General features: G+C 33.7%; 1 protein-coding gene across 2 annotated transcripts in view; it reads left to right on the top strand.

Moving 5' to 3' along the window:
- Positions 1-19545, top strand: part of LOC138704642 (serine/threonine-protein phosphatase PP1-beta catalytic subunit) — a 49625-nt gene extending 30080 nt beyond the window's left edge. For both annotated transcript variants that reach the window (XM_069832730.1, XM_069832731.1), the window contains exon 8: positions 230-19545. The gene's annotated coding sequence lies outside the window, so the exon portion shown is untranslated. The remainder of the gene's footprint in view (positions 1-229) is intronic.
- The last annotated feature ends 3029 nt before the right edge of the window (positions 19546-22574 follow it).

The following is a 22574-nucleotide window of genomic DNA, read 5'->3' as shown; positions in this document are numbered from 1 at the left end:
CAATGTAACAATGCAAACGAATGTTGATCGTAATCCCAGTCTAACGGAAATGATATTGCTTAAATTGCTTTATGTTGTGGTAAAGTTTCATTTAATTATCTTTATTAATGTTAAAAATACAACAATTTAAAATATTCTATTTTGCAAAAGCTCGAAGCAATCCTATAACTATTCAATGTCCTAAACGAACATTGACAGTTTACTGATTAATTGTATTACTTTGTTCCAGGTGCATCAGATTAATCTATCAAAAGAAGAGAAGACTACCATTACATCTATTTTCTATTTACAGTATCTTATAATCTGTGATGACGATATTTTGCTATGAAGAGTAAAAAAATCGCCCCCAACACCTGTGCGTAGAGAGTCCCATAGGCACTTACCTGTACAGATCTCTGCACCTTCATTCCCATGAACCTTCCACGTGAGTAAGTGCCATTCCCTCCCTCCCTACTTGTTTGTTAATCATTAGCGGACGAGCGAGTCCTAATTGCATCGCACCAAGCAGGCATTCATTGTAATATTAATCCTTAAGCTTTTATTATCATATACATTTCATGAAGGTTATTTGCAGACCCGTTATGAGGCTACATCATTTGTGTTACACCTTACGTGAAGAGAAGTCTTTCTTGGTTTGTGCATCTGTTGTGATGAGGGAGCCATTGCTGTGCTCCTCTCTTTTGAATTTTGTAACCAAAATTAATGCAGTTTATTTTATACTGACATAATTATTTAAATTTAAAAATCAGAATAAAGTATTTTATTTCAGAATTAATGTGATATTACCTATGCAATCCAATTTTGTTGATACAGTCGAACCTCGATATCTCGAAGTGTGAAAGAAACATAATATTGCGGCTTATAAAAATGTCGAGATTTTAGGGTGCTTTGTAAATACAATATTCATAAAAAATTAACTAATTCGATGTATAATTTGCTGCACACTAGTCTCTCTTTCTCTTTTAGTGAGTGAACAGATTATGAGTTTCCAGAGCATGAGCCTATACTCACAGCAACGTGAGTCTGTGCATAACCAAACTACAACTTCAATACTGGAGGCACTGGCTAATAGTATTATAAAAAAAGAATCATTTAAAAAGACATGTAGTCCACACCTGTGGAGTAACGGTCAACGCGTCTGGCCCCGAAACCAGGTGGCCCGGGTTCGAATCCCGGTCGGGGCAAGTTACCTGGTTGAGGTTTTTTCCGGGGTTTTTCCTCAACCCAATACGAGCAAATGCTGGGTAACTTTCGGTGCTGGACCCCGGACTCATTTCACCGGCATAATCACCTTCATTTCATTCAGACGCTAAATAACCTAGATGTTGATACAGTGTCGTAAAATAACCCAATAAAAAAAAAAGACATGTACTCATCCGTGTGATCCAAGGAGGTGTTGGAACTGATTTCCTTCATATTCCAAACATTTCTGGCATCAATTAATGAAATTATCTATGGGGATTTTCTAAACGATGCTTGAAGTAATTGTGAACTTTTCATTGAACACTGTGCGTCATCGTCTTCACTTCTTTTCTCAAGCACTCCCATTTCTCGAAATTTGTTAACTAATTTATGAATGCAACACGAGTTGGAATGCGATCATCAGGGGAAATTTTCTTTGAATAACCTCCTGACAGTACGAATCAAGTCTGTACGCATGAATCGTAAATAAACACTCGTTGTTGAATAGAATACTTTCTTGTTACTAACCTTTCTTAGCATACTACGTACAGTTTCATTAGCTGTTTAGCTCAAACTGATGTGTTCCCACTCTCCCTGCCATGCCTGAACTGACTGACCATGTGTGGGCAGGAAACTCATAATCTGTTTACCCTGTACTTCCTTCGTAATGGATCACATCCATATTCTTTTCCTTTACATTTCACAAAATGAATGCTGTTAGCATCCATTGAACAGCTTCTCTGTACTTCTATATGTCTGTACAGAACTTTACAACATAATACAAGTAAATAGAATTATTTCCATCTCAAGGGACGAAGATAATTATTTAACTGTAGAATGTTTAAAATAATTGAATAGAGAAATATTAATATATATATACCATAGCAAACTCACTAAACGCTGGTTATATTTAATCAGAGACTTTTGATATTATAAATATCTTTGAGATATTGAAAGTTCGATTTTGAATTAGAGAGATTCGACTGTATATATACCTCTACTCAGGTTTGGGACAAATTTTGAAATAAATTTTGGTAAAAAGTATACATTAATATTATGGAATACGTAACGAAATAAAATAATTCTTATACACTCGTGTAAGAGTGAGAAACTTTGTTGGACATTGGGAAAAAAAATACATTACATTGCATTTCGTCCTGAAGAGAAATAATTATGCACAACACTACGATACATACTCTGCACAACTAATGCAGAAATTTCATTTTGACTTTCAGGTTGTAATTGGACGAAGTTACGCGACAATAGATCAACTGGCAATTTGAAAAAAAAAATTTAGATATTTGCACAAATCTGTTGTTGGTTGGATTATTTAATTCAGAAAAAATCAAGACTGCAATACCATGCGTTTTTTTTTAAAGCGCTTCATGCCTTTGCTGCAGCAAAATGAGGGTCGAAAAAAAACGTAAGTAGGTCAACTGACTGCAAAATGGTGGCTTCTATTTCTGCCGTAATAAATTTAAACCTAAAAGAACCGAACATGTTAAATAGTTTCGACTTCCATGATAATGATATGGAATTATTATTACTAGACGATTTTAACAATAATAAACGTTGCAAAAGACCAAAACACGCATTCCGCCATGATGGATCGTGCAGCAAACTCGTAAAGCGAAGTTTTGATTTGCTGCAGTGCTTCACGTCTTGCTTTAAAAAAAAACGCACGGATATCTGCATTTTGCTGCTATTTATAGACAAAATTCGTGTATCTTGCTTTAAAAAAAACGCACGGATATCTGCATTTTGCTGCTATTTATAGGCAAAATTCGTGTATCTTGCTTTAAAAAAAATGCACGGATATCTGCATTTTACTGCTATTTATAGGCAAAATTCGTGTATCTTGCTTTAAAAAAAACGCACGGATATCTGCATTTTGCTGCTATTTATAGGCAAAATTCGTGTATCTTGCTTTAAAAAAAACGCACGGATATCTGCATTTTGCTGCTATTTATAGGCAAAATTCGTGTATCTTGCTTTAAAAAAAACGCACGGATATCTGCATTTTGCTGCTATTTATAGGCAAAATTCGTGTATCTTGCTTTAAAAAAAAAACGCACGGATATCTGCATTTTGCTGCTATTTATAGGCAAAATTCGTGTATCTTGCTTTAAAAAAAATGCACGGATATCTGCATTTTACTGCTATTTATAGGCAAAATTCGTGTATCTTGCTTTAAAAAAACGCACGGATATCTGCATTTTGCTGCTATTTATAGGCAAAATTCATGTATCTTGCTTTAAAAAAAAACGCACGGATATCTGCATTTTGCTGCTATTTATAGACAAAATTCGTGTATCTTGCTTTAAAAAAAAAACGCACGGATATCTGCATTTTGCTGCTATTTATAGGCAAAATTCGTGTATCTTGCTTTAAAAAAAATGCACGGATATCTGCATTTTACTGCTATTTATAGGCAAAATTCGTGTATCTTGCTTTAAAAAAAAACGCACGGATATCTGCATTTTGCTGCTATTTATAGGCAAAATTCGTGTATCTTGCTTTAAAAAAAACGCACGGATATCTGCATTTTGCTACTATTTATAGGCAAAATTCGTGTATTGCATAAAATTGATTTATTTTGCTTTGCAGTATTAAATCAACTGCTTGTCTGTTATTACATATCGGTTAGTTCTTTTTTTTTAGTATTTGTGCTATTTTTTTTTAATGGTACCAATGTTACAATACTTCTTGCATAAAATGTTTAATAAAAACCAGATTTATTACAATGGTCAGTCTCTTGAAAACAAGTTTTGGCAGTTGGTCTCGTATTGCATAGCTTCGTTCAATTGTTACACATGTTCAGCATTTAATATGGATTCATAACTCTGAGAAAGACCAAAAGTCTTTCCAAATATATTAAGTAAATATTGGGTTCACAAACAAATTCATATTTATGGATCTTTCATTAGTTTTATTGCAATTTATTATTACAATAAACAGATGATATAGTTTGTCTTTTTTTTTCTCGTTCCTGTGACTGTATTAAATTTTTAATCTCTCTCTCTCTCTTAATATTGTGAGTTTAATTCCATTTCTTTACCACTTACAGTCCTGAAACAGAACCATCAGATGTATTTCTCAATTGTTTCCTAAGTTTTTTTATTTATTTTCTACTTCATATGTACATTAATTTAACTCCCATATAAATGTCTCACTTTATGGAACTACCGCAATATATCAGCTGGTTTAAAACCACTTTAGGATAGTTTTATGGAATCCGTAGGAATTTTTACTGTCTTCGAAATTCGTAGCCTAATTGGGTTTCCTATAATTGTTGGGTAGAAATATTATATCATCAATATCCTTTCTTTGAAACTGCAGTTTTTCTGTTTTCAGAGTGCTTTAAGATGATTAATTGCAATTTGATATTAAATTTAAGTGATTTGTTGTTCGTGAGTATTCCAAGAATTACAAGCCTTTCTGTAATACTGTATAAAAATTATTTTCTATATAGCTATTACATTGTATGTAGCTTTGGCAAAGGTAGAATACAGTCCATCTTTGTCGGAGGTTTTACTCGAGAAATGCATCTTATATGTATATACATATATATTTTTCACTCTTCTTCAATTATTGAACCCAATACAATACTTTGGAACTTCACTGAATTTATGGAGTTAATTCTACTATTATTATAGTAAAACATATCACTTAGTTATATGATGCATTGATATTCAGAGGGTTCAGAGTTCGAGAAAACAAAGTTCATGTGTATGACATTTTAGAGTAAGCACTCCAGTCTATTTATAGACCTTGAACAATTTTCAATGTAAAGAACCAAGCTCTTACTATCAATGTTTTTTTGCTGGATTGTAGTTGAATATGAAATTTTAAATCACTTCTCAAATTAAACTTTCGTGGACTTTTTTCACTCTAATCCTGAATCCTATATTTTATTCTGTACAAAAACCTTAATTATATGTTTATTTTATATTGAAATGTTGATTTATACTTTATTTCAATATAGCCAATATCTTACTTAATTGACATGTCAGTATGGGGACAATTAAATTAGAGAAAAAATGACTTGTAAGTTTTTTAAGCTTCGTGTGAATGTTTTGTTGCGATTATGTTAGTCTTATATGTCCATGTATATATTATTTCTGTTTATTCTTTTGGGAAGACCATCTAATGTCCTAATGGAAATAAATCAGAGACCATATATTTTTTTTATTCAATTACAGAAGGTAAAACTAATTTTATCTTCTTTCTATAATAAGTAACAATAAACCTCTGGTTACAAAATTACTAATGAACTGTTTGGTTAAATTTAATTATAAAATTTATTTTCATGCAAGATTGTAAACAGTAGCAACTAATGGAAAGGGGTTCAGAGACACTGACCTCTTTGTGGAAATTATTGACAGTTCTTTCATTTCCGATGGCCTGATCATATTAATTTCATTGCTATTAAAAAATTCCAGTAGTATTCACAGTTTGATTTTTTTTATAGCTGAGCCCCTCTGTAACTGAAATTCATGAGCCACCACTGGATTTAAAAGTAGTGTTATTTCTTCTTAATATTGCTTCTACTGTTATATTCGTGAATATTTCTTGTACAGATGTGGACAAAATATTAGACTAAATTGATTATATGTGCAACAAAGCTGTATTTATCGGCAGAAATAATGAACAAAAATGTATTTTGCACAGAACTAATCAACAGAAAATTGAGTCTTGAGGTTACTAATATTTTGTGAGCATTCCCTTATTCTTTATTAACACGTTGATTTTGTCAGGAGTGCTGGAAACCAAAGTTTGACATTTTCTTTGAATATCAGCATCATTTAGCCAGATATCAGACAGTGCTAAAATGTGCCCATGTTTTGTTGTAAGCCTCTTTTTGTTCACTTTCTTCTTCAATATAGATCACAGATTTTCAATTTCGTTCATGTCCGGTCTTCTTGCAGGCCATGGGAGAATATCTTCTGCAGTATATAATTAAAACACCAGTAATACCAATACAGCCAGACAAACTATACTTAACCATTGGAAAAATATACCAGAAGATGTAAACAATCATATTTACAACAATAGAGACTCTGTGAATTATACTGATAGTTGATGTGACGAATTGTATTATGTTTCCAAGAAAAACGTTGTAAGCTAATAATTTGTCCACGTCTGTATTTTATATTAGAATTCAGGCTAGTCACCATGTCACTGGATTTCAAAATAAAGAATTTACATCCTATATTCATTACACAGTCCATTTATATTTCAGAAGATCTTTCACTGCATACTGACATAAGAAAAGGAATAAACGGTTTTGCCCTCTTGTATAACAAGACGTAATTTCCACTTGAAATAGCGAGGAAGCAAGGTTAGCAATGTAATCAGAAAAAAAATTCTGAAGTTGTAAGGTGTAAATGTAAAAGGTTATATATAAATGAATATTAAAAAGATAAAAATGTGTTCACTTCATTTGTTTTTAGGTCGAGATATGTTATAATATTGATAAATATTTTGCAGTATTGACTCATTCATGAAATTACGAAGTTCACAATTTTTTTAATTATTCAGAGTCTGAGTTAAACATTTCTTCTTCTTTTTCAGATCTTTATTTCATCATTAATCATAGTGCTGAGACTGTGCAATCATCATCATCATCATCATCAATATCATAACATAGTAGCTTTATATAATTATGAGTTTTAAGTGTTCTTAAAAATATTAACTTCTTCTACATTTAATACTCTCTATTCTTTAAATTACTATAACTGCATTTGAACTTCAATATTTTTTTTCCGTTATATCTTATTAAATGATAACATCATTATTATAAATTTTGATCTAGTCAAGAATTAACTAAATTCTAAATGAAAACTTGTTATCAATGTTAAAACAATGGTACAAGAAGTATAATAATATATTTAATTTAATTTATGATCATGACGAGCTAAATCTATCTTGATACCACTAAGTTCTTAGTTTTATTTTCTCGACACACATTACTAGAAATATAATTGTCAGTAAGCTTTAAGGTACTCATTTACCCTTAATTTTTTATTTTCCTTCAAAAATGTCGTTTCTTTTCTCATCTGAAAGCTTGAACTTCCTAGTTTTCAAAAATATATCATTTTTGTCTGTATGATGTTTGGTTAATTAATTAGTTTTTGCAAGTGTCAATCCATCACAGTCTGTCAATTTTATACATTTTTCGTGTAATAACAATTCGAATTTGACCATAGGGTTTGAATATATTATTTTTCATACAGTCAGAAAGCTGTGTTTGGTTTTACAATTTTTCATACCCTCAGGTTGTAGCTGTTCAATTTTGCAACATTTTAAAACACTAATGTTAAACACAAAGTGCACTTAGAATTGAGATATTTTCATCCTTCTTGCACCAAAACGAAGCTGATTAATATAGCAAAGTGCCAAACTACAAACAGTGTCCTAGTGCTTAAGAAAGTTAATCTAAAACTCCAAGATCTTAAATTTTTATTTTTACGTTTCAGATTTTCAAAAAATAAAATGACATTTTTCCTTAATGGGATAAGATAGGGAAAAGTTGTTTTCACAACTTATTGTGTGATTTTTTTAGGACTAAGACAGTGAAACAAATTTTGTTGGGCCAAGGACTAAAAGGAACAAATTTCAGTTTTCGCTTTAAAAAATTACCCTCTTCCCCTGCAAAAATATTTGAGGGGTTTATTTTGTGTGAAGGTCTTAATTTTGTGTCAAGTAATCGGGGGAAAAAAATGTAAAAATTGTTTAAAAATGGCAAATTTTTCTTCCAAGGGTAGATAGTACCTTAACTCAAAACTAATATTTTAGGTAATCTTGAATCTGAAAGTAATGCAGCTATGTTTATATGGTATTAATATTACAGGTTATGTAACATATTCAAAATAAGCTAAATTGCTAACTTCAATATTAATCCAACCAGATTTTAATTATTTCAATAATATTAAGAGAGTGAAAATGCTAAAAATATTAGTGTCATACTGATTAATTGAATTTATATCTTTCCATGTTATTCTTTTATAAGAGTGTGTTATTTTCTTTAGTTCTAAGTGGAGACTGTCTAGAATAAGTTTTTTTTTATATAGAAAAACCAGACAATCACTGTAGCAGATATACAGAAATTTGAATGAAGCTTATTATATAATTCATATTGCTGTTTGTGTACCATGTAATCCTAATGTTATAATTGAAATTATCTTTATGCTCTTCCATACAGTTACAAAACATGTAGGGTAATATGTGTCTTAGCACTTGAATATTATACAAGATTTTTTGTTTAATATCAGTGTTTGTAGAAATGCTATGTTCAAATTATCTCAGAACATAATTTTACACTAGACAGAATAAATAAGGCAATATTGCATAACTGTATATGTAATTCCTCTTTTGCCTTTACTTTGAAATTCTAAAATATTTTACCTTTGCCACTGTTACACTTGCTTTTACTACTTCGTTGTAAATTTGATTTTTGTTGAATCCCTTTCTGGTTACATGGATATGCTTAGGATATAGTTGTTTTCAAACTGTTTGAACAGTAAATTACGTCATAAATGATTTTTGTAAATATTTATGCTCCTTTCGTTTATGTACATTATTCTATTATCTTCATTTGAATAGATCCTATTTTCACTTCGGTAAAAATGAGATGTAGTTAGAAATTATTTCCTTTTCCTTCCTGCTCTGTGTGTTTTACCATTATTTGGTATCTTTATTATGTAATGACACTCCACTGATTCAAAGAATCACATACATGTAAACTTGATCGATAATACAGTTGTCAATGTTATACACAAAACATTCACTCTTAAACCTATTCACGTGGTACTGTTTAACTCTAATATTTACTGTCATCTTGGCTGTCTGTAAGAGTGACTTTCTAATATAATGCTATGGACCCGGGATCGATTCTCGGTTTAACCCTGATTTATAACTTGTGTTGGGCAAGCTGTGGTCCAGGTAACACAGGGGTTTTCTCCGGGAGCTCCGGTTCCCTTCTGGCATGCCAACAAATCTCCGGCTCATCTCATAGCGGGTGTAGCATAGACCAGTTTCCTGTGTCGCACCCTAGGCAACAACTGTCAATAAATTGGTCTACACCAGTGGTTCCCAATTTTTTTGACTGACAGACACACTTTACTGAATGCCCACAATATTGCGACACACTTGTTTGTTTTTATTAATAATAATAATTAATCATATAATAATAACAACCAGTGCTTTCTTCTGGAGAAAAAGGTGGTGGAACTCTGTGTAGAATATTTTACAGTTAATGGGGAGATGATTACTGTTCATTGCACAGAAGTTTTGTCGTTTTTAACCTCCTTTTCGTCCAACTAAGACCTTCACAGTCTAAGCCATTCCAGCGCATTGCACCAGAAAAAAAAACATTGATAACAATTTCTCAGACATCCAATGTTGTAGCTAGGTCAATGTTAATACGCAATCAAAAAAAATAATAAAAACTTGAATGGCATTAGAAAAAAACAAAGGTACAATACCTGTGTGTCAAAAAACCCAACCTATCTACACTGGATGTCCAATAAAAGATTTTTATTATCGTTTTTGAAAACTCACCTATTTAAATTAATGTGAAGTTTGCACTTGGTGGGTTGCACAGAGTTGCTCTATACATGGCCGTATGATTGACCCCATGGTATAAAAATGCTGATCCACACAAGTATGAATTTGAAAACAGCAGTTCTAAATAAATTTTTTATTTATTTGGCACCATTGACTGATCTGACAAAACATTTCCGCACATAACACACTCGGGATTTTGTTTATATTCATCTCCATGTCAAGTAAAACCATATTACAACTATTCATCACTATATTTACGAAACACAGTACCTTTTTGTGGACCCTGAAGGGAATTTTCGCTCACATTATTTGAATTAGCACTGCTGTCATTTAACCCAGAACTTAATTCAGATTGTCTCTTTCGAATTAAAAGTTTGTCAGTGATAAAATCTAAATAAAGGACTTTTGATAAAAAGTAGCATTATGACCCGCTCACACACATATATACTGAAACTGACGAATATGTTCTGACGGTTCTAAACTCTGTTTTTTACTAAGTGGGAAGAGTAAACAAATTACTAAGCATTGTTGCAGGTGTTCACTTTCATTGGAATCAGCAGAAAAATTAAACTGAGCATTTGTTGCAGGTGTTCATGTTTCATTGGTAAAGTCTGTCTCAAAATAAAATGTACACTTAGCGGCAAAAAGAATGGGCTGACTCTTGGTCGATAGAAATGCTAAGTTCTATCGCGCAGTTCACTCGTGTAAACGTAACCCACTGCGCGGCATTGCTGTGGTGTCTCTTCATTGAAAGTCATCCGTCTGTAATGTAGTACACCTTACGAGCAGTGTGTGGCCCAGTGGTAAGAAGTCTGACATTTGTACCAGAGGTTGTGGGTTCGGCTCCCGGTACGGTAAAATTATTATTTTTTATTTTAATTTTTACTTAATTTATTAGTTTAAATGTGAAATGGCATTTGTTAACAAACTTCGTTATGCCTGCCTTGTAAAAATATTATTGCCCATCACCTGTGGGCTATTAATAGGTGAGACCTGGCCTGTGTAAACAAAAATACTTGTTTCACATCCTAAAAAACCGGATGCATATCAAACACAAATAAATAATGAAATTAACAAAAACAAACAGTTTTTTAATATATTAACAAAACAAGGCCTGTGGTAGGGACTAGTATCTCGTCCACAAACCACCTGCGTCAACAACTGCCCTCATTCAGCGCGGCATGGAGTCCACAAGATTATGGAACAGGTCTAAATTCTTGGCTTTCTCCTCCCACGCATCTAGAACTCTGTCCCACAATTCTTCAGGTGTCCAAACGGGTGGTTGTTCTGCCCAATTAGAGCGTAGGATCCTTTAGACTGCAGCCCACAATTTTGAATCGGATTCATATCTGGTGAATTTGGAGGCCAGTCGACTGGGTCGACATCACGCCTCCTCGTAAACCGTCTGGTGAATCCAGTTGGCGGTGTATATCGGATGATTATCCTGCTGGAAGAAAAGTGTTCCTTCTGGATATCGTTTTCCGTATTGTATTAACAGAGCAATTATAGCTTTGCGAGACACATATGATGGCAAATTTGTAATTAAAAAAAGAAGATTTGGGGAGTTTCGAACCTTGAGCTACTACTATCAACTTGTTCAATAAACCAATGCTGTAACGACTTACACTACTGTGACTGTTAGTATAAGTTTGGCGTAATACGTGGTTTTCCTGTTCATATTCACTCCAGTTGATTTTGTATTTATCAATTTTATTACTATTTCACTCTTCAAGGGACCTGATGTATCTAGAATCAACCCGCCATTCGATTTTATTACATATTTTAGCCTCTTAAAATACAACAAATTTAAATGGTTTAATTATGTGTTACCTAGTGAACTACGTCTTTGACGAGACGAGCATGCGCAATGTTATGTCTCTGGAACTTAGAAATTGTCGGCTGGCCCATTCTTTTTGCCGCTAAGTGTACCATATCAAAGACTTCATTGTAAATAAAAAAAAATGCGTTGTAAAGAGACTTTCTGGGTGGCATACAATTTATTTTTCAGTTCCAAAATTCCGCGACACTCCATGGAGCTGCGCAACACACCCCCTGGTCTAAACAAATGGCTTCATATGGGTGAATGGCGAAAAGTCAAGTACCCACCAATAGCAAATATAAATAAATATATATATATATATATATAAACAAAGGAATGGACTTATCATGAAGTGATATTTAATTCATAACATTCACATGAAAGTTTTGGAATGCTTTCAAATAATAAGACCTTTTTTTTATTATTTTAAAATTGGAGGCAGAACATCATCATCATCATCATCATCATAATCTTCCTAACAAGTATTAGGCCAAGTGGCCTGTTACGGTCTCAAACTAGAATTTTCAGTCCATCTCTTCTTTGGACGGCATAGAGATCTTTTGCCATATGGATGGTAATGAAGCAGTGCTTTTGGAATTCTGCATCGATTCATTCGTTCAAGATGACCCTTCCACTGAAGTTGATATTTGCTGATGAACTGCATAATGGGTTCTATTTGAAGTTCTTGCATTAGGTCCTCATTTTTTTTATGATCCCAGCGAGTATATCCAGCTGTTGCTCTCATAAACCTCATCTCACTTGCTGTTATTCTACTGACATCTTTATTCTTCACAGTCCATGCTTCGCTACCATAGCTTAATACTGGCTGTGCTAAGGTTTTATACAAGCCTATTCTTGTGTGTCTTTGTACTAGTGAAGGTTTCATGATTTTATTAATGATCCCCATTGTTTTATTATATTTACATATTTTTTCAGCAATATCTACTTCATCATAAGGTGATAGTGTATAGCCAAGATAAGTGAAGGTATTTACTCTTTCTATTATTTTATTATTCAAACAGATTTTGCTTGGTACAGGGAATTTCGCACAAAATGACATGATTTTCGATTTTTCAATATTAATTTCCATGTTATATTTTTCACTGACCTTATTTAAATTGTGTACTGAATATTGTAAATCATCTTCAGTTGATGCCATGAGAACTAAATCATCAGCGAAAAGTAAAGCATCAAGCTGCAAATTTCGATTAATTGGAATAAATCCATGTCGTGTCTGTCGCCAATCTTGAATGATTCTATTTATATATATAATAAACAGAAGTGGTGAAAGGCCACAGCAGAACATAATTATTATATTCCTATGAAATTTCTTCCAGCTTTCTTCAAATTATTACAAGAATGTTCAGTTACGACAGTGTTACATGAAACACTAAAAATGTTGGACCTCATATACGGTACCTTTTATATTCGAATAATGATTTTATTTGTTACACACGTTTTATATACTTAAAGCAATCTGTTGTTCACTTAAAGTACTCTTGTCTGAAGAAACATTGCAACTGGATGTAAAAGTGACTCTTTGAAATTACCTAAGTTACATCACTACAGAAACTTTGTTATATTTATTTATTTTGTAATATGACAGTTCCACTCTCCTTAACCCATCTGCCTTTTCTCTGATGAAACTAGGGTTTCAATTTGTCCATTTCTCTGTTTAGTAGATAAATTAAAAATGAAATAGGTTCCTGATACACGAATTTTTCTTTTCAACATACTGTAAATTGTAAAATTTTTGTTTGAAATTCTACATATAAACAGTGTTTATTGAACTGTGAATTTTCTACAACTTCTGTTTAATTAATTACGTGAACCCTTTTTCTCTAAAAGAAGATTATCTGATTAAACAACATTTCATTTATGTATAGATACGAATATTTTTACGGACCGATGGCAGGCTTATGTGAGGGCAGCAGTGAACCTCTGGGTTCTCTAAAAGCTATTTGTAAGTAAGTATGAATAGCTTAATAGAGCAATGTTATGTTGCCTATACGTGAATGTACAAATGAAAGTTTTAACTTTTGAGTGAAGTTTTAGTTGGATAATTCTTTAATGTTAAATATTAATAGTGAAATTACCTATGTTCAACTAGCAGTGGTTCACATTGGTACAACATACAGGGTGATTCGTTTGGGAAGACATAAAATAAAAACGTGATAAAATGAGAACTGTTGCTATTTATTGTTAAATAATTTGTACATGCATTCTAGAAGAATGGGAGTTTGTCCAAATTATAGCTCAACATGCCCACCATTGCAAACACAACTTAGTTCATATCTTGAGGCTAATTCCTCCCATGTGTAACTTTCTCAAAAGCTGAGAAAATCTTTGCTCTGAGATGATGAATTATAATTTTATAGTCATTTTATTTTGTCTTCCCAAACGAATCATATTCGAAATGCTTTATAATCTGGTAAAGGAGGTATTTACTAACAATATCATCTTTATTATCATTATCGTTTCAACATTCTGCGCATTAGGAGGAACGTAATTATCTTTAAAAAATTCTTGCTGTTATAATATAAGCTGTGCACGACGGGTAGCTCAGTTGGTAGAGCAGCTGGCTACAGACTGGAAGGTCCGAGGTTTGATCCCAAGTGGTGACGGGATTTTTCTCGTTGCCAAACTTCCAGAACGGCCCCTAGGTTCACTCAGCCTCCTATAAAATTGAGTACCGGATCTTTCCCGGGGGTAAAAGGCGGTCAGAGCGTGGTGCCGACCACACCACCTCATTCTAGTGCTGAGGTCATGGAAAGCATGGGGCTCTACCTCCATGCCCCCCAAGTGTGGCGTGTGACGGGGATACCTTTACCTTATGGACTGCAATATTGTGTGCCTTAGCAATCAGTGGAATGTTGTCAATGAAAGCATGTATCTTACACTACATTTTCAAGTCTAGTTTAAATCCCTCACATGGTACTTCAGTATATAGTTACTAATATATTTTAATATCACATGTTTTAGTATCTAAGCTGTCTGTAACATGTAAAGATTACAATTTTGTAGCTGTATGATGCTAAAAGTTAATTGGAACATACTGTAGTTGTTTATTTAATTTGTGGATATCTCAAATTTCTTTCCTGGATACTCAATTTTTGTATTTTCAGTTACACCCCTAAACCTCCAAATTTTTTATGTCAGTTGAGATGATTTATGCTCACTAAACTTTATTTTGTACAGGTTTGGTCTTGGTAATAACATTTGGTAACAGGAAGCTGTTCTTTGTTCCTACGAGGAGTCGTCATAAAGTTTTAATTATCACCTCGAAAAAATGAAGCTGCGACCATGAAACTTGGTGATGGTGTTACTCCTTTTCTACATATTCACCCTTCAACGCGACACATTTTTCCCAACGATGGATGATTTGACGGAGGCCTTAGTTGCAGAAGTCTGCATTTTGGCTGTTCAGGAAACGTTCCACCTCAAAAATCACCTCGTCGTCATTCTGGAAATGCCTGCCATGCAATGGTTTCTTCATCCGAGGAAAGAGGAAGAAGTCACTGGGTGCCATATCAGGAGAATACGGGGGGTGAGGCAAAATTTGATAGCCTAAAGAAGCAGCATGTGTGACTGTGTCCTGTGCAGAATGAGCTGGGGCGTTGTCATGAAGCAAAAGGACCCCCTTGGACAGCTTCCCGCTACGCTTCGTCTTGATAGCCTCCCATAACCTCGTCAGGAGATTTCGGTAGTATGCTCCTGTGATGGTTTGCCCCTTCTGAGCATAATCTTCAGCACCACACCTTGGATGCCCCAAAAAAACACTCAGCATCATCTTGCCCGATGATGGTTGGGTCTTCGCATTTTTCGGCGGTGGTGAAGCCATGTGTTTCCATCCCCCATATTCTTCCTCGAATGAAGAAACCATTGCGTGGCAGGCATTTCCAGAATGACGACGAGGTGATTTTTGAGGTGGAACATTTCCTGAACAGTCAAAATGCAGACTTCTGCAACCAAGGCCTCCGTCAAGTCATCCATCATTGGGAAAAATGTGTCGTGTTGAAGGGTGAATATGTAGAAAAGGACTAACACCATCACCAAGTTTCATGGTCGCAGCTTCATTTTTTCGAGGTGATAATTAAAACTTTATGACTACCCCTCGTATTTTCAATGTCTGTGAGAGCAGAGCATTTGGTGTTGATTTGCTGTAGTGGGGCACCCACATCCACACTCTTTCTTTGCAGCACATTTTCTTGCTTTCTTCTTATCCTCTGTGTGGTACTGCTAATGCGCTGAGTCATTGTAATGCAGATGTTGTTTGTTTTCCAATGGCCGCTTTTTGGGATTGTTTAACCCATTTTTCTTCTTGCCTCCCAGTAAAGAGCACTCAAATTTCTGCACTGCTGCTCTTCTTTCTTCAGTTTAGTGCATTGAAGTAGATGTTCTTTGTTCGTTGGTGATCCTGGTATGCAATTTGTAATGCAAATTTTATCTAATACAGTGAAACCTGTTCAAGACGGAAGTGACATGGTCCTAATTTTTTTTTCCGTTGTGGACAGGTTTCCGTGTTATTCAGGTGTGAAGTTAAAATGGAATATTTTATCATTTGTTATAAATGAAAAACAAAATGGCATGCCGCAAATTGTAGGAATTACAAAATATTCCGGAATTTTGAGAGCAGAACGGGCCGAAGCCTACCATGAAGATGATGATGATGATGATTACAAAATATTCCGTTTAACACTACTGACATGAAATCAGCTTCCTGTCATTTAATTGGTGAATGATCTTGATGAAAATCTCATTTCCTGTATAAATTGTATCGTAAATCACTCATTAAACACTATAAAGCTTATTAATTACACTAAATTTAATATCTAACACTATACTATATTACTGTAATGTATATCGCAGCACATTTAGTTGGACTACGAGCCTAGAAGCCTTGAATTCTGGATTATCTAATTTCTTTGCCAGTTCAAGGGTTTTCTTTGCAGAATAGGTCCAGAAATTTGCATGATCTTTGGAAGGGCAAGAACAATCCACTTCCACAACAATTCATTTATTTCTATGTAACCAGTTGTTTTCTGTTTCCTTTTATGTCACCATTATTGACCGCAAGCCACTCACTCATGATACGGCCTTTATTTTTGAAAGTGTTAAGTTACACCTGAGTTTTCCATTCATCAATTTCAACATTATTTTCCATACTCTTCGGTTCTCATTTTCCTCGATAACTTTTACTTCATCAATTAATGATGGTGCAACATTTTTACGCAACCTTTTTTTTTATCACGAAATCGCTAATACACTTGCGTTCTACCCAGCTACGACAGTATACAGGGGTAAAGCATTGAACGTCTTTGAAGGGACTCGTCTGCCTAGTCAGTAGGGTAATAAAATTCATGACCACCAGGCTAACACACCCTCGCACCCTCAAAAATTTTACAAAGAAAACTTTTTATCTAGTGACCTACGTATTTCGTGCATTTCTTGAAAGCACATACTGTTTCAAACTATAGTTTACATTAAAGTAGTGTGTCCAAAATATTATTTCCATTTTGAACAGTAGCAGACAGTTTCCATTTCCACATTGGACAGTTTCCGTTTTATTCAGGAAAAATTATACATAATACATATGAATTTCGCCGGGACCAATAAATTGTTCCGAAATAGACAGGATTCCGGATTATTCAGGTTCCAATTTGAACAGGTTTCACTGTACTATTACTATAACCTCACAAAAACTCGTACAAGAATTAAAGCATTGAAACTGTTTCCAGGTGTGGACAAGAGACAGTCACATGAAATTTCCTCCAATAATAATACAAACCTAATAATAAGAATAATAAAGGCTAATGAAATGTTTAAAAAATACGAAATTCTTTATTGAATACAACAAAGACTGAATGCCTTTTCTTGTGATTAATGTCAGGGTTGCATAATATATTCTATCTACTTAACAGAATGATAACCTAAGCATACAGGAGAATAAGAAAGGGATTTTATATATCTTTGCTGTAGAAGTTTATAGCTTAACCTATGTATGTGCCACAATTATTTATTAGGTTTTTTATGTATATCACCAGAACACCAAAGTTACTTAAAAGTAACCATGTTATCTAATTTGTTTTGCTGCTGAAATATTTTATAACAAATTGTTTCATGTCTCATTCTAAGCGATTTTATGCCGTTGAAGGTTAAACGTTTGTGTTTATGTTTATTAATGTAAATAAAATTGACTGATAAGCAAGGATTGTTTAAAAAATGTTGTGTGTTCTATTTGTTATTGTTTTCGAGTAAAATGTTGTAACTTTTCTGAAACAAGCACCCTGTGCTTCTTCTTAGAAAATTCTTGTCTTTTGTCCCTTGTTTTCCAATTGTGTCTGCAACTATATACGTAATTTTATATTTATATTATCAAAAAAGCAATAACCTAGTGCGACCAAGACTTTACATTGCTTGTACAAATTTGTAAGAACACTGAATTTTTTTAGTGCTTAAATTGCTTTCTGACATGGCAATTTCTTGCAGATACTTAATGTATTATGTAGGTAAATCTGAATGTCCTTGGCTTTAAACTGTACTTTGTGTCTGATCAAAGTTTTGTGTTTTGAAGATCGTATATTTTAATACATGTCTGTTAAATTGTGGCACATACATGAATCTGCAGATTTTAAAAGTGGGATGAATAACAATTCCTTCTAAAAATAGTGTATGTATGATTACAAAAACTCGTTAAAGACATATTGTATGTGTTTGTTTCTCAATAGTATATAAAAAATCAGATGAGGAAAAGCAGTGTTTAGTCTCGTTATGTAAGAAGTTAACATATTTCGGTTCCCTTCTTTTACGACATAAGAATGTTGTACAATGTTGATTTCCATGTGAGGCTAAGCTTCGTGACTAGTTTTAGTAAAGGTGCTTAGCATACACACTATATTTATAGTGTATTTTTATTTACATTGTAAGATTTTTACAACATTAAGTTCTATAATAAACAATTTAATGTTGTTTATTTATAATGCGTAAAGTGAAGAATTGTACAAAATTGCGTATTCTATTCATAGTTGAAAGTGTTTAATTATAGCATTGAAACTTACAGTAGAAACTCATTTTTCGCATAATAAAATACTTTCTTTGATAAAAATAATTTGTCTAAAAGTTAATATGTGATATAGATACGCTCTTTCTATATTTACAATTCGTATCACAGCATGAAATTGCCTCAGGCATGTGAGAGTTATTTTTCAAAAGTCAAATTGTAAGGTAAATTTATGTACCGTAAACTGGGGTAAAGAGGATCACATGTGGTAAAGTGGATCATGTGTATTGTTAGATAAGTCAGCGCCACATGGATCACACATGCAAAGAAAACTATTTTTAGTGGCATTTGTAGAAGAAAGGTTTTCTTTGCATGTGTGATCCATGTGGCGCTGACTTATCTAAGCAATACACATATGATCCACTTTACCACATGTGATCCTCTTTACCCCAGTTTACGGTACCTATTTTCTCTGCACATGAGTAAATATGGTTAATTAAAAATGACTTCCATTATTTTCTCCATATGATATAATGGAAGACTGGAGAGAGAGATTGTTCTATAAGTAATATATTTTAAATACTTATTATTTATGCTCATTCTATGCATTCATCATTTATTTTCATTACGATACTACAACACACACCATATTTATGATCATTGCACTGTTAACCTTTCAGATGTGAACATTTATGGACATTCAATAAACAACTAAGTAATACTCTGTTGTAAAAATAATACATTTTGAGGAACTCTATTATAAGCATTGGCGTACAAAGTGTTGTAGTATGCATTTAATACAATCATTTATTGTACACAGCTTAAACAGTGTCAATTTTACAGTGAGACATCAAAAGAATTCCCCATGCGGTGTTTATGTAGGGGGACCTTGGTTGGATAGTTTGTTAAAATGTGCATCGTGGAGCTTTGTCATTTATTGCCAGAATGACATAATAAATCATGTCCAATGTACAAATTTCTTGAAATATTTCCCTTATAAAATTGTTCATGATGTATTTCCCTTTCTTTTCTTTCTCTTGTTCTTCAAGGTAAGTCCTAATAGTCCATTCCAGTCCCAGATATTTTTCCACCTAGTTCATGGACATCTACTTTTGTCATCTAGTCTTCTGTCAAAAAATCTGAAAGTTAGAATTTATAAAACAGTTATATTACCAGTTCTTCTGTATGATTGTGAAACTTTGACTCTCACTTTGAGAAAGGAACAAAGATTAAGGGTGTTTGAGAATAAGGTTCTTAGGAAAATATTTGGGGCTAAGAGGGATGAAGTTACAGGAGAATGGAGAAAGTTACACAATGCAGAGCTGCACGCATTGTATTCTTCACCTGACATGGAACATAAAATCCAGATGTTTAAGATGGGCAGGACATGTAGCATGTATGGGCGAATCCAGAAATGCATATAGAGTGTTAGTTGGGAGGCCGGAGGGAAAAAGACCTTTGGGGAGGCCGAGACGTAGGTGGGAAGATAATATTAAAATGGATTTGAGAGAGGTGGGATATGATGGTAGAGACTGGATTAATCTTGCTCAGGATAGGGACCAATGGCGGGCTTATGTGAGGGCGGCAATGAACCTCCGGGTTCCTTAAAAGCCAGTAAGTAAGTTTATGGACATCTAATTCATGACGACATTATAGTTTGTAGAGTAAAATTCCTTTTACTACTCATAATGGATCAGGCGCTATGTGGTCTAGAGGCTAAATTTCTGCATTTATAATCATGTAGACCTGGGTTCGATCCCTGGTGTACCTCCAATTTATAACTTGTGTTGGTCAAATCCGTGGTCCAGGTAACATAGGAATTTTCTCAGAGCTCTGGTTCCCCTGTGACATCCCAACAAATCTCCATCATCTCACCTCATTGCAGGTGTAGCATAGACCAGCCTCCTATGGTACACCCTGGATAACAACTCTGGCAGTAAAGTGGTCTGCACAACTGGTTTCATACACGGGTAAATAACGAAAAGTCAAATAACCGCTATTAGTATTAAAAAAAAACGCATAATAGATTCCGTGTTTGTGTTACATTTGTTAGTCCATTGTAACCTTTAGTCGTAAATTTTTCTTTCAGTTCTAAATCTGTAATTCTTGTATTGACTTATTACAAACATGGTCTCCCAGGAAGTGATTGGAAGCATGTCATTAAATGCACGTTCCTTCTGATTCTGTTGTTCTTTTTCTTCACTATGATTAGGATTCAATTTTCATTCCCAAACTTGAGAGTAGACATAGCCATCACGTTGTAAAACTTCGCCATGATATATACTTCCTGGTTCAATTTTTTTAAGTTTCTTTGAACTTATCACACACAAGTTTCTGTTCTGTAGCCTTAATATAGACAGATGAGATTTTATATCGTAAATAACTCGACTATCTCGTATTATTTGGGACCTTTTCAGACATTTGCTTTTAAGACATTCACTTCAGATTTATTTCCTGATATATTTGGATTATAGTTCTTGGTTATTTTTTGTAACTGATGCACAGAATCTGTAAATATGATTAAAAGATACTCTATGTCCAAATTTGTTTCTAGATAATTATTAGTTTATAACAGATGCTTCTAGAACTGACAGTAAATAGATAACGAAAAATAGTGAAGTTCATAGTTGTATATATGTTACATAAATGTAACACAGAAAATACAATACAATCCCCAAGATTACAAATCAGGAACAGGTTAATATATATTTTCCAGAGATATCAGTTCATAATATTCATGAATGACCACAAGGATTCTGAGTCATAATCATTACCAAAAGGTGTACTTTGTGTATGAATTAATAGTTTTAACAATTTACATTACATAAATTTATACACTGATTAACGTTAAAATTTCTTTACTGTGTTAATATTACAAAAATTACTTGGCTGACTAGTTTCGAAGTGGTGCCCGTCATTGTCCGAAGCCTAGTGAGATCTTGCGCTATCTTCTGGCTTCCTGTTGTGGTGAGGCGTGTTCATGATTTTTTAACCCACCATTTGCAGGAAGATACTAAAATACATGCAATATTAGTAATATGAATGGATGTCTTATATGAAGAACTAACACTATTATAGATAAAATGCTTTGAAATTTTGATTAGTCCAGTTTTCAGGAAACTCGAACACACTATGCTTGCCATATATTTAAAAATACAAATTCTACTACTTGTATATTATGCAAGAATGATTGTTGCTAACTAATGTTGAGTTATTGGCAATAAAGTTATTAACTCTCTTGGTCTCCAAGATTTCTCACATAGTGGGTTTAGAAGAATGGGTTCAACATCACTGAAGATGATTCTGATCCATTTCTGCCTGAAGACTGCACAATAGACAAAGTGGTGAAGAAATAATTCCAATTTTGTTGAAGTACGGTACTGTGACAACCATGCCCTGTGAGTGAACGAAAGAATGCAACTGAAATTTTCCTTGGATACTCTGTAATTATATTTTGTTGTACATTGAGACACTTCCATTTTTTTTTTTACTTCAAATTTCGTGGAAATGGTATGATGTACGGTATCTTGATATTTTGAGCTGATTAATCTTTAATGATAAGGTTGACATGGGGTTTTGTAAGGTATTACTCTAGATCATAGTACTATATGATCTAGGATATTACTTTCCTTCTTAGAAAGGCAGTGATGATCCATAGTGTACCGGTACTTGTTGCAAAATTATCCTTTTGTTAAGGCCATCAGGTAGATGGTTTATAATTATAATAATCTGTTACTTTTTTTGTGCTTTTAGGTGACATTGATATTAAAATTGCACATTGTGTGCAATGCAGCTAACAAGAGTTGATCTAATTTGGGGTCGACCTGGTTGGCAAGTTGGTATAGCGCTGGCCTTCTATGCCCAAGGTTGCGGGTTCGATCCCAGGCCAGGTCGATGGCATTTAAGTGTGCTTAAATGTGACGGGCTCATGTCAGTAGATTTACTGGCATGTAAAAGAACTCCTGCGGGACAAAATTCCGGCACATCCGGCGACGCTGATATAAC

The sequence above is a fragment of the Periplaneta americana genome, chromosome 8 (genome assembly GCF_040183065.1).
Source record: "Periplaneta americana isolate PAMFEO1 chromosome 8, P.americana_PAMFEO1_priV1, whole genome shotgun sequence".
NCBI lineage: Eukaryota > Metazoa > Arthropoda > Insecta > Blattodea > Blattidae > Periplaneta > Periplaneta americana.
This window is presented reverse-complemented; position numbering and strand designations above follow the sequence as displayed.